A 10,736-nucleotide genomic window follows, 5' to 3' on the forward strand; every position below is an offset into this window, starting at 1 on the left:
AATATACACACAAACATACAATATGTTAATAATATACTACTAATAAAATAATAATGGTGACAGCTACCACTTATTAAATGTTTGCCATCTGCCAGATGTTACGCTAAGCCCTTTCTATGCAGTGAATCCTGGGGCCCTATTATCATCTCTATTTTTCGGAAAAGACTACTCATTCTTTTTTTTTTTTTTTTTTTGAGACGGAGTCTCGCTCTGTCGCCCAGGCTGGAGTGCAGTGGCGCGATCTCGGCTCACTGCAAGCTCCGCCTCCCGGGTTTACGCCATTCTCCTGCCTCAGCCTCCCGAGTAGCTGGGACTACAGGTGCCCGCCATCTCGCCCGGCTAGTTTTTTGTATTTTTTAGTAGAGACGGGGTTTCACCGTGTAGACCTCCATCTCCTGACCTCGTGATCCACCCGTCTCGGCCTCCCAAAGTGCTGGGATTACAGGCTTGAGCCACCGCGCCCAGCCAGCCTACTGATTCTTTAACTTGCTCCCACCCCCACTATTAATGCAGGCAGACCTGGTGCTGAATCAGTTAAATCTGACCTTTCCCCTGCAAAGCCTCTGATCTTAACCGGTGGCTGCAAGAAGATGCTGCCTCAGGGAGTGATAGAATCCCAGGTGAGCCTGTTTTTTGTTTTTTTAGTTCATGTCTTTTATTAACTCATACAATGACTTGTCTTCTGGTTTGTTGAAGCAGTAAGTCAGACAACATTTGCCACAATAATGTCTGTCAAAGTGGCTTGCCGTAAACGCTCCAACACCACATTCATCAGAAGGGCACCCTCAACAAAGGCGACTGATTTTTCCGTTCTCATCCACCTTTTAATATTTCAGGACAGCCAGCTTAAACTTCTTTCTGTTGTGCTTATTCTTCTTAGGAGTGGGGTAAGACTTCTTCTTCCTTTTCTTAGCAGCACCACGAAGTCTCAACACAAAATGAAGAGTAGACTCTTTTTGAATATTGTAGTCAGACAAAGTACGTCCATCTTCCAGTTGCTTGCCAGCAAAGATCAGTCTCTGCTGACTAGGAGGAGGAATTCCTTCCTTAACCTGGATCTTGGCCTATACATTTTCTATTGTGTCTGAGGGTTCATCCTCGAGGGTGATGGTCTTCCCTGTAAGGGTTATCACGAAAATCTGCATTTTGGTGGTGGGTCCACCGCAGATGGTGGATCGAAAAGGAAAGGAGAGCCGGTTTTAATGAAGGAAGTAGACCTCGATCTGTGCTTGTCAAACTTCACTTCAGCTGTGGACTAAGAAAGCACGGGACTATTCACAGGCAACTCGCCTTCTACCTGTTGACAAATGTCAGATCGTATTTTGTGCATGAGTGAATTAAGAGAACAAAACCATCAAGAGATCTATAAAAAAATACAGAAAGAAAAAAAATGCATGATTGGGACACAGAGGAAGAACAAACCACTGGAAACCATCCACTGTCAGATCAATGGGAACATGTCAGGAAGCTTTTTTGCCTAGGGCACAGAAAGACATGGACTTTCTGAAACAAAAAATCATTAGGAGAGAACAAACTCAGATGAAAAAAGCAGCAGGCTTAGATAAATGAAAGTAGCATTAAAAGGGTAATAAAGAAGGATTATAAGGAAACTAAAAACAAAAGCAGATTAAAATTCATAATTCCCTCATAAAGGGTAGAATTGATGCTGCCAAAAAAAAAAAAAAATACAATCAGACAATACCTTATATTGGTGAGGACGTGAGACAGCGGGAACTTTTTTTCTTTTTTTGAGATGGAGCTGTTGCCCAGGCTGGAGTGCAGTGGCATGATCTCGGCTCACTGCAAGCTCCGCCTCCCGGGTTCACGCCGTTCTCCTGCCTCAGCCTCCTGAGTAGCTGGGACTACAGGCGCCCATCACCATGCTGGCTAATTTTTTTGTATTTTCAGTAGAGATGGGGTTTCACAGTGTTAGCCGGGAGGGTGGAACTCTTGCACATTTGTTATGGGAAACAATTTGACAATATCCACTACAACTGAAAATGCACATACCTTATGACCACGCAATTCCACTCCCAGGCAGACACCCTAGGGCAGTGGGTCCAAATATTGTTGAATGTTAGCATCCCCATGCTGATTGTTTTTTGTTTGTTTGTTTTCGTTTTGTTTTCGTTTTTGTTTTTTCCCCTGAGACAGTCTTACTCTGTCTCCCAGGCTGGAGTGCAATGGCATGATCTCAGTTCACTGCAACCTCCGCCTCCCGAGTTCAAGCAATTCTCCTGCCTCAGCCTCCCGAGTAGCTGAGATTACAGGAACCAGTCATCATGCCTGGCTAATTTTTGTATTTTTGTAGAGACAGGGTTTCACCCTGTTGACCAGACTGGTCTTGAACTCCTGACCTCAGGTGATCTGCCCGTCTCGCCTCGGCCTCCCAAAGTGCTGGGGTTACAGGCATGAGCCACTGCACACAGTCAGATTCTCTTACTTTCTTTTTCTTCTTTTTTTTTTTAATTATTATACTTTAAGTTCTGGAATACATGTGCAGAGTGTGCAGGTTTGTTGCATAGGTATACACGTGCCATGGTGGTTTGCTGCACCCATCATCACATTAGGTATTTCTCCTAATGCTATCCCTCCCCTAGGTCGCCATCCCTCAATAGGCCCCGGTGTGTGATGTTCCCCTCCCTGTGTCCATATGTTCTCATTGTTCAACTCTCACTTACGAGTGAGAACACGCAGTGGTTAGTTTTCTGTTCTTGTGTTAGTTTGCTGAGAATGATGGTTTCCAGCTTCATCCATGTCCCTAAAAAGGACATGAGCTCATCCTTTTTTATGGCTGCATACCATTCCATGGTGTATATACGCCACATTTTCTTTATCCAGTCTATCATTGATGGGTATTCAGGTTGGTTCCAAGTCTTTGCTATTGCGAACAGTACTGCAATAAACATACGTGTGCATGTGTCTTTATAGTACGTGTGCATATGTATATATGTGTGCATGTGTCTTTATAGTAGAATGATTTATAATCCTTTGGGTATATACCCAGTAATGGGATTGCTGGGTCAAATGGTATTTCTGGTTCTAGACCCTTGAGGAATTACCTCACTGTCTTCCACAATGGTTGAATTAATTTACACTCATACCAACAGTGTAAAAGCGTTCCTATTTCTCCACATCCTCTCCAGCATCTGTTGTTTCCTGACTTTTTAATGATAACCATTCTAACTGACGTGAGATGGTATCTCATTGTGGTTTTGATGTGCATTTCTCTAATGATCAGTGATGATGAACTTTTTTGCATATGTTTCTTGGCCGCATAAATGTCTTCTTTTGAGAAATGTCTGTTCATATCCTTCACCCAGTTTTTGATGGTTTTTGTTTATTTTGGTTTTTGGTTTTTTTGAGACAGAGTTTCGCTCTTGTTGCCCAGGCTGGAGTACAACAGCGCGATCTCAGCTCACCGAAACCTCTGCCTCCCAGGTTCAAGCAATTCTCCTGCCTCACTCCTCCTGAGTAGCTGGGATTACAGGCCGAGGCAGGTGGATCACCTGAGGTCAGGAGTTCAAGACCAGCCTGACCAATGTGGAGAAACCCCATCTCTACTAAAAATTAGCCGGGTGTAGTGGTGCATGCCCGTAATCCCAGTTACTCAGGAGGCTGAGGCAGGGGAATCGCTTGAATCCGGGAGGTGGAGATTGCGGTGAGCCAAGATCATGCCATTGCAGTCCAGCCTGGATGACGGTGAGACTCCGTCTCAAAAAAAAAAAAAAAAAGGAATTAACTGCACCCACGCATATCAATAAGGATGACTCTCACAAACATAATTGGGGTGGGGGGGCAATTCACAGGAGAGCATATACAAGTTGATGTTATTTACAGAAGGGGAAACTTTGCATAACTAAACATCACTAATCATCAGGGAAATGCAAGTCAAAACCACAATAAGATCACATATCGCTCCAGTTAGGATGGCGATTATCAAAAAGACAAAAAATAACAAATGCTGATGAGGAGATAGAGAAAAGGGAATGTTTATGCACTTTTGGTGGGAATGTAAATTAGTACAGCTATTATGGAAAACAGTATGGAGGTTTCTCAAAAAGCTAAAAATTGAACTACCATATGATCCAGCAATCCCACTGCTGTGCATATATCCAAAAGAGAAGGCCGGGCGCAGTGGCTCACACCTGTAATCCCAGCACTTTGGGAGGCCGAGGCCGGTGAATCACCTGAGGTCAGGAGTTTGGGACCAGCCTGGCCAACATGGTGAAAATCTGTCTCTACTAAAAATATAAAATTAGCTAGGTGTGGTGGCAGGCATCTGTAATCCCAGCTACTCGGGAGCTGAGGCAGGAGAATCACCTGAACCCAGTAGGTGGAGGTTGTAGTGAGCTGAGACACACCACTGCACTCCAGCCTGGGTGCACAGAAAGACTCCGTCTCAATAATCAAACAAAAAAACAAACAAACAAGGTATTGTATAAGGATACACAGGTCATATGTTTGTTCATATATATCAAGAAATACAAGGGGATGATAAGCACAAAACTCAGGATAGTCATCACCAGAAAGGAAGAGAAGGCTTCTAAGATGCTGGAACTGTTTGATTTTTTTAAGCTGATAATGGTAGCTTATTCCTTATACATATGTTATAAATATTATTTTGTGTATTTTAATTATTTAATTAAACCTTGAGAAAAGGATTTAAAAAAAATTTTTTTTTGAGACAGGGTCTCACTCTGTTACCCAGGCTGGACTGCAGTGGCACTATCATGGCTCACTATAGCCTTAACTCCCTGGGCTCAAGAGATCCTCCCACCTCAGCCTCCCTAATAGCTGGGACTACAGGCATGGAACACCATACTCAGCTAGTTTGTGTGTGTGTGTGTGTTGTGTGCGTGTGTGTGTGTGTAGACAAGATTTCATCATGTTGCCCAGGCTGGTCTTGAACTCCTGAGCTCAAGCAATCTGCCCACCTTGGCCTTTCAAAGTGCTGAGACTACAGACATGAGCTACTGCACCTGGCAAAGTTTTTTAAAGATAAAAATTCGGCCGGGCACAGTGGCTCACGCCTGTGATCCCAACACTTTGGGAGGCCGAGGTGGGCGGATCACCTGAGATCAAGGGTTCGAGACCAGCCTGACCAACACGGTGAAACCCTGACTCTACTAAAAAATACAAAAATGAGCCGGGTGCGGTGGCGTGCTCCTGTAATCCCAGCTACCCAGGAGGCTGAGGCAGGAGAATCACTGGAACCTGGGAGGCAGAAGCTTCAGTGAGCCAACATGGCACCACTGCACTCCAGCCTAGGTGACAGAGCAAGACTTTGTCTCAAAACATAAATAAATAAAAAATAAAAAATAAGATAAAGATGCATGCATAGTGACCTATTTGAAAAATTCTTCTAATATTCAAAGAAAAGGAACAAATGGAAACAAACATGATGAAAGAAAAGTGTAGCTATAGAACAGCCATAATTATACATTTTCTGATTGTAATGCAAAGAAAAAAAAACATTTTAAATTCCTACTTCTTAAAATTAATTTATATAATCTTAGATGTAGATAGGAATTTTGTGAGCCAGGAACCGTAAAGAAAAATAGTTTTCAGGCTGAACTACAAACAAAGGTAAAACGACACCAAGGTTATTGAGTAAATGCATCGGGATAAAGTGGTTGTAGATGTTTGCCCATGGTCTTGAATATTTCCTTAAGTGAGTTCTTGGAAGTAGCATTACTGACACATAATAGATGCTCAATAAACAGTTGTTAACGCCGGGGTGTGGTGGAACATGCTTATAGTCCCAGCAACTCAGCAGGCTGAGTTGGGAGGATCACTTGAGCCCGAGAGTTTGAGTCCAGCCTGGGCAACATAACAAGACTCCATTTCTATAAAAATAAAAATAAATAAATAATTGCTAAATACATGAATGAACTTAGAGAATCTGGTAAAAATATACACCAAAATGTTGTCAGAGCTTCCTTTTGAATGGTGGACCAAACAGAAGATTACTTCCTTTTGCTTTTTTACTTTTCTCTATTATTTTCCTTTTCTACAATTCATACATATGACTTGTGTGATAGCAAAAAGAAAATGTAATTTTATAAATGCAAGAGCAAAGACTCAGACCCTTTCTGAGTCTTCCCTGGAAAATCTCATGCTCACTGAAAACAGCTTGGCTAAATTCTAAACAACGAAGCTAAAAGGGATCTCTACTCCCAGGTTAGATTGCCACAATCTGTGAACCTCCTGGTGGTAACCAGCCTCCGCTGGCCCTCGAGGAGCCCCACCTCCTGTCATCCATCCCCCTGTGTAAACCCTTCCATGTTGCATCCAGATGGTCAGTGAGACCAGCACAGCATGGCAGAAGTGACGGTATGTCACTTATGAGACTAGGATTTTTTGTGTTTTGTTTTTGTTTGTTTTGTTTTCTCTTTGAAAGTTTATTGTTTTATTTTTTTTAAAAAAAATCCTACACCTTTTATATTTTACATTCACCTCTCAGAATATTTAATAGTGCCCATTAATGATGTTATAAAAAAGACCACCAGCTGCTTGAAATGGCTGCAAATTTACCATGTTCTGGCATTACAGTGATTTAAACTCTTTGGAAAAATTGTTGTAATAGTAAGTACTGAGATTTCAAATTCCCAGAAGAGAAAAAAAATTAAATCAGGAGGAAATTATTTGGTAAAAATTCAAGGCTAAAAGGAAATGTTTGAAGGAAGCCCAAACCAAAAAGCTGTAAAAAGTAGAAGCTTCTCTCCAGAATTAGGTTAAAAAATACAGTCAACCCCACTCTAAACCCACTCTGACTTCCACTTTTATCATCTTCTCCCTCTCAGATCAGTCACTCTAGGGGAAGCCAGCTACCATGTTGTAGGCAGCCCTAGGGAGAGGTCCATGTGGCAGGGAATGGAGCCTCCCACCAACTGACATGTGAGTGAGCCATCTTGGAAGTAAATTCTCCAGCCTCAGTCAAGCCTTCAGATAATGCAGTCCCGGCTGAGATCCTGACTGTGACCACATAAGAGACCTGAGCCGGAACCACTCAGGTTGGCCACACCCAGATTCTAGATCCTCAGAATCTGTGAGAGATAATAAAAGTTGTTCCAAGTGGCTACGTCTTGGAGTAATTTGGCCTGTCAAAAATAGACACCAAAATACACAACTAAACTGGGTTAGTTGCTTTTAGCACCAGGAAGAGATGAGGAAAAAGAAGAGAGGACAGGAAGGGATGAGGGCTCATCTTTGAGAGGGAACAAAATTCCTTCTGAAGTAATTATATCTTCAGTCATATGCTATGGGGACCCTTGACCTGTCACTCAAAATTGGGGAACTCCAGGCTGGGCGCGGTGGCTCACGCCTGTAATCCCAGCACTTTGGGAGCCTGAGGTGGGCGGATCACGAGGTCAGGAGATAGAAACCATGGTGAAACCCCGTCTCAACTAAAAATACAAAAAAATTAGCTGGGCATGGTGGCAGGCGCCTGTAGTCCCAGTTACTGGGGAGGCTGAGGGAGGAGAATGGCTTGAACCTGGGAGGCGGAGCTTGCAGTGAGCTGAGATTATGCCACTGTACTCCAGCCTGGGCGACAGGGAGACTCTATCTCAAAAAAAAAAAAAAAAAAAAAAAAAATTGGGGAACTCCAAGGGAAGTGCCTACGAGGTAGAAGAGAGTCTGAAACCCAGAGCACATACTCCCTCATTTTCTTAAATTACATATTAATAGTTGGCAACTCACAACGGAGCCCAGCATGAAGCTTGTGTGAGCAGTTGTGGGGTGGCACATCTGGGCACGACGAGTATCATACCCCATCCTCTGGAGCATCATAGAAGGGGGCCTATGAAGTTCCCACCAGGAACTAGGTAAAATTGGGTAGCTCAGGATAGTTACCTCAGTTGAGCAAGGAAGGGAATCGCTTGATGGGAGTTAGAGTGGCTGCGGCTCTGAAAACGTGGCCACTAGCCTTTGAAGGTCCACTGGGCTTAGGACATTGGACAGAGACACATCACCTGGGCCACCACTTATACTGAGCATGACATCACAGCAGAATCCCACTTGGGACATCACCTAGGTAGAGCCGACCAAGCAACCAAATAACACTGAGGACCCAGTCAGATAGAGAAACACGGCCTGGCCAAGAAAGGAAAGGTCTCCCTTCTCCACTTCCCACTGGGGGACTCTTGAAGCAGCTATTGAGGGGCTGTAAGGAGGAAGAGAAGAGACAGCAAAGGACAAAGCTGTCCTCTGACGCCCGAGCTCAGAGTGGGGTTCTGAACCAGACGGTGATGGAGGATAAAAATACCTGAACGCTGTGAAATGTTTACTCGAAATGAAACTATTTTAAACTGGAAATGACTGGACGGGGCTGATATTTATAAGACTGGGCTAACTTCAGTTTTTCCACTGCTGAGCGTGAAAAGGGATTTTTTAGCAAAAGGGAAGTGAGTTACAAAAATAAAGCAAACTTCTTGTTGGCACATGGCTAAGTGGGGCCTGTTCAATTAAAGCAGTTAAATAAATAAATAAGCAATGAGACTTGAGCTGTGTGCTCTACCTCCTCTTGAATGCTAAGCTGATCAGAGGCCTCTGTGCATGCAGCTGCAGTCCTCCAGCCCTTTGACAATCACAAATGCAGACATTTTTTCATTAAGAATCTCCTACCTCCTGCAAATACTGTTCCTTCTTAAAGTCTAGACTAGCTACGTTCAATGGAACTTTCTGTGATGATGAAAATGTCTTATATCAGCCAGGCATGGTGGCTCACGCCTGTAATCCTAGCACTTTGGGAGGCAGAAGCAGGAGAATTGCTTGAGTCCATGAGTTTGGGGCCAGCCTGGGCAACATAGTGAGATCTCATCTCTATAAAAAATAAACAAAATTAGCCTGGCATGGTGGTGCATGCCTGTAGTCCAATATACTCAGGAGGCTGAGGTGGGAGGATTGCTTGAGCCCCAGGAGGTCGAGGCTGCATTGAACCATGACCATGCCACTGCACTCCAGCCTGGGCGACAGAATGAGACTGTTTCCATAAAACAAAAAAAGATGGAATAAAATAAAAAAGTATTTTATATCTCCACTATCTAATATGATAGCCACTAGCCACATGTGGCTATTTAGGGACTGAATTTTAAATTTTATTTAATTTTCATTAGTTTTGATGTAAATAACCACATATGACTAGTGTCACCACATTGAACAATGCAGTTCTAGGCGGAATTGTTTATCTTTCTTTCTACTGAACTTTTGGAAATCTGATTCCCTCATTGTGCAGGGCATCGTTTTCTGTTTTTTTGCTATTGCAAACTCCAAAGTGACAGGGTCACTTCGGCTCAAAGCTTCTAACCCTTCCACATCATCCCCCAATTCTTCCGTAAGTATCTTCAGAACCAAATTTGGAATAACATGTACAATAATGTTTACATCTGGAAAATTCTAGCACAGATTGGATATCTCGGAATATTAAGGAATAACTAAAATTTCATATTGAAATATGTACAGATAAAATGATACAACGTCTGCAATTTGCCTTAGATAAAAGAATGGGGAGTGGATAGAGGAAACAAGACTGCTTGGTAATTGAAGCTGTGTGACAGGTCCATGGGCATCCCTTAGAGTAGTCTACTTTACATAGGTATAAATATTTTAATTTTTTAAATTTAAGAGTCTTTGACAAAATGGGAAAATGCCTATATTATAAAATTAAATGAAAGGGAAAAACAGGCTACAAAATTATAAATATACACTATAATGAGGAATTTATGTAAGTGGAAGCACAAATACAGAATGTAGTATGGTGGTTAAGAGCCCAGATGGCTTAGTTCAAATCCTGGCTCTCACACCGACTTGGCTCTATGATCTCGGAGAATTTTTTTTTAGCTTTACTAAACCTCAGTCTTCTTATCCACAAACTAAGGATCATACAAGAATGCACCTCTTAATGCTGTGGAGATTAAATGAGGCTATTTATTAAATACTTTGCCAACATCTGGCACACAGATCAAATCGCTTATCTTTGAGGAATAGATGTATGAGTGTCACCACTATATTATTCAATTTTCCACCAGAAGAATGTCTTTCTTTTATATTCAAGGGAAAAATATGATTTTTAAAAGAAAGGAAAACAGAGCAGCTTACACTATTGCTACTTCCGTGTTCTGAGAAACTGTTAGCAAAGTAAGATAACAATTCATCAGATGTTCTAAACTTTAGCAAAACAAGAATTCCAGCTTATGTCTGCATAACTGGAATTCCTAATGAAACTCTTGCGTGGCTTGGGGATGTGTGTTAGCAAAGCATCTTCTCCAGGCTTCCTCTGGCCCCGCGTTGGGAGAAGTCTTGTTTCTGTGGTTGTCCTTGCTATTCCTGACCCCACGGCTCTCCATACTGACAGGCAGACCACTTAGTATCTTCCTCACGGATAATGCTATACAATATTCCCTTTCTATTAGATTTGTATCTTTCAAATAAAATGTATCCTTACATTGTCACTTTCCAGTTATGATTCCCCTCCTAAGTAGCAGTGATGCTACTGACATTATAGTTTTCTTCTTCTTTCAGTAATATGAACATCTTACCTTATCCATTTCCCCCACACCCTTTGCACTGGGAGATGGACATGTAAAACCATAAATAAAGTTCTGGTCCTGTTGCCTCTATTTTTGCCCAAGAATAACTGGGCACTGTCTCTACAATCCCCTTTCTTCCTTCCTTCGTTCCTTCGTTCCTTCCTTCCTTCCTTCCTTCCTTCCTTCCTTCCTTCCTTCCTTCCT

At 42.5% G+C, this 10,736-nt stretch overlaps 1 pseudogene; it reads right to left on the reverse strand.

The window, feature by feature from the left end:
• Positions 1 to 641: 641 nt before the first annotated feature.
• On the reverse strand, positions 642 to 1,145 carry LOC108513474 (ubiquitin-40S ribosomal protein S27a pseudogene; annotated as a pseudogene).
• Positions 1,146 to 10,736: the final 9,591 nt, after the last annotated feature.

Source organism: Rhinopithecus bieti, unplaced genomic scaffold (genome assembly GCF_001698545.2).
Source record: "Rhinopithecus bieti isolate Rb0 unplaced genomic scaffold, ASM169854v2 scaffold_31527, whole genome shotgun sequence".
NCBI classification, from domain to species: domain Eukaryota; kingdom Metazoa; phylum Chordata; class Mammalia; order Primates; family Cercopithecidae; genus Rhinopithecus; species Rhinopithecus bieti.